Below are 3,391 nucleotides of genomic sequence, written 5' to 3' on the forward strand. Positions count from 1 at the left end.
AGATGACCCATTTCGCCATATTAAATTTGTCTTCCTCATTTCCCCCAATTTGGCCAAGGCTCTAAGAGGGGCTTTGATTTAATGGAGCCCAAATGTTCAAAATAGGTTCCCAAGGGGTATTTAGCTATGGAGGTCAAATAGGGAACAAAGCATGAGCATTATGTGATTCTATTGGTGTATTGCAACCATCCTCTATTTAGGGAATTGTTGAAAAAATTAGAGAAAAAGTATGGATTTAATCACAGAGGACCTATTTCCATCCATTGCAAACTCGCCCATTTCATACCATGTAGAAGCTCATTTAGAGTCATCAAGCTTCAAGTTATTAGTTTTGACCAAGTGCAATTATTGCATTGCCGACCTTTGTCACGTGCAGACTCTATCAATTAAAATTATACATTTTCCCTTCCTTTCATAGTTATGCCTTTTCATCTTTGATATTTAAACATCAACAAAATGAACCATATCTTTTCCCTTTTATGCCTTCACTTTTAGCCAAGAATGGATTAATCATGTGAATATGAAGATAAAAATGGTTCAATCACTAGTTGAGCACTTGTTGGCTTAGTAAAATCTTCAGTCTATTAGCTCATTCCAATTTGAGGGAGAGATGTTGTTGATGATTACTGATGGCATTCACAATATTTTATTTCAAACTTCAATCCATTTACTTGAGTTATTCCCACACTACTAAAGATACAAACTTTAATCTCTACTCAACTGAAAGAGGGCTAAATGGAACAATCTCAATCATACATGAAACTTGTATGTTCCTAGTCAATCTGATATAGATTAGTCAGGCCCCACAAAGTGGGTATGACTAATGTTTTTTTTTAATTTTCAAATAACTGAACTACCAAACTAATCCATATAAAATCTAATATTGATTGGAATTAATTTCAAGCACTAATTGATCATTAAAACTCATTTCACATCTTATCTACAAACTATGATTTTCTAATAATAGGGCTTGTTGGCTGACTTTAAAAATTGTTCCAGATAGATAACTTGGCTCTAAAATCAAACCTACTGATTCTTCATTCCACATACTCTAACTCTATCAAATCTCGTCTCATGATGAATTCTCAATCAAAAGATATCGACTGTTGAAGTTGCTCTCTCAAAACTAATTGCAATAAAATATGTCAGAAAACCATAAAACATGCTTAGATTTGGCTTCAAAAACTAGGTAGACTGACACTTGGGGGCACAAAAATTGGGGCATTGGTTTATTGTTATGAGGATAACATAAATTTGGGATTAGGGCTCATGACAAATAACATGACACATTTGTGTGAGGCCTCGCCCTGACCCTTCGTAGCTACACTATTATTTTGATACTCACGACTCGAGATGTCGAGACATTATCTGATGCTTAGAACATATTATATTATTTCATGCTATGTGATGTTACTTCCAGATATTTGATGTTCATCATTTAAGGTTTTAGGTATATGTATGTTGATGAATTAAGTAAAATGTAAGATTAACACATTGATTTTTGGAATCTTTATGATTTAGGATATAAGTAGGATGAAAGAAACCCTGATTGATGTATGTTTCAATTTATGTGAATTTTTGATACATATATATATATATATATATATATATATGTACATGTGATTTTATGTGACTACTGATGTGTGCAATGAGTGTGTAGATATTTTAGCCGAGAAACCGACGGAGGAACAAAACTGATCTCTATGTGCTAATTTCGAAAACCTTGTTGTTCGTAATTCAAGTATTTTAATTGTAAGATGTATGTATGTATCTTTCTGTGATCAATAAATGTTAATGTTTGTAACTGTGTTCTTTTAGTGTCGCTTGACACTCATGAATTGTTTATGTTCTTTAGCGTGCTAGTTAGGGTTAGCTGTGTAACCTTTGGACCTAAGTCAGATTAAGTTAGTGTTTTTTTTGCTAATTTGGTTCTTAATCGAGGTTAGTCATCCTTAATACAGTTTAGTGCTTAATTTGCTTTGTTAGAGTTGTTAGTTGGTCCTAATTATTTCCTAGCTTTTTTTGGTTCTAAACCTATTCCTAAGGCTTTAAAACATGAAATAATTATACTCGAGGGGTATGGTATGGGTTGGGGGTCTTTTCCAACCCCTAAGCCCCTTTTATTGACTTTTGAGGTCACTCATAAAGTCTATTTTTGCCTTTGTGCAAAAATTGCAAGTGGTTACCATGAGTTGCTTCACCTCACCTCCACTTAGTGATTAACCATAGTGTGGGTTGAGTTAGGAGCTTCTAGATTTGTAGGTGGGTGGGAGAAGTTATTGATCTTTTTGGTGGTTGAGTTTGAGGCTTATTTAGAGGCCCTTCTTAGAGTAGTGAAGGTTGTTACCCAATCTCTACCTTTAGAGAGGAGTCTTAGAAGATTGAAGCAAGGAAGGGAAAAGCTCTACTCAAACTTGTTCATTTGCCATTACCTCTTTGTTCAGGTAGGAATTCTCATCTCCGTTGTTCAGATTTTCATGTTTGTTTCATGCTTTTGCCACCTTGTTGTTGTTTGAATGCTTGTATGTTTGTGGGTATGTTGGGTTGATTTGAAAACCATGTTATTTTGAATGATTTCCTTTCATGTTTATGTTTGCAATTTTGAAGCTTTCTTGTATGGGTGTTTTGGTATTACTCACCCTTGGATAGGGCAGAAGTGACCAATTTTGGGAAAGGTCTTTTTAGTTGGACTCCAACCAGTGCAGAGTCTCTTCTCAGGATGAGAAGAGGGAGAGAGGGTAGGGTGTTATGGGCCCCTACCTGTCAACACAAACCACATATGAGTTTTGGCATGTAAGAATGGAAGAACGAAAGTTCTTGATTTATAGCCCTAATTGGGCACTTGGTTTGGTATTGCGTGTGACATCTCCTGTTGGAAAAACCCACCTTTCCCTAGTTTTGATTCATTGTGAATCCTATTGTGAAAACCTTGTATGAATATGCATGTTTGAATTGTTTCTTGGTCATGCTTGTGGTCACCTGATCAGATTCTGTTCCCTCCATGGTTCTAGAAATGTGTTGCAGAAATTGTTATGAATCCCTTGATGAGGGTCATGAAGAAAATTCAATTAAATTGTTGTAATTTGGCATTGATATCCTATGTAATTTGTATTTCAAACTTTGTTGTAATGGCAACGAAGCTGGGTTTTCTTCCTGGTTCTTTCCCGGCTGAGCCTTTGAATCAGGTTTGCCAATAAAAATTGGTGATTGAGTAAAAAAAAAAAATTAAAAAATTAAAATAAAAAAATTGATGTGTTTTTGCCTCGTAGTTTGGGCATGACAATTTGGCAAGCGGTTAAAGTGGGTTACTCAAATTTGCAAGACTAGAAACACTGGCAAAAAAGCAGTTTTTCCAAATGGAATGGACCTGGGAAAGTGTGCAAACAAATTT

Source organism: Cupressus sempervirens, chromosome 4 (assembly GCF_028749045.1).
Source record: "Cupressus sempervirens isolate cs-2001-9-10 chromosome 4, ASM2874904v1, whole genome shotgun sequence".
Classification (NCBI taxonomy): domain Eukaryota; kingdom Viridiplantae; phylum Streptophyta; class Pinopsida; order Cupressales; family Cupressaceae; genus Cupressus; species Cupressus sempervirens.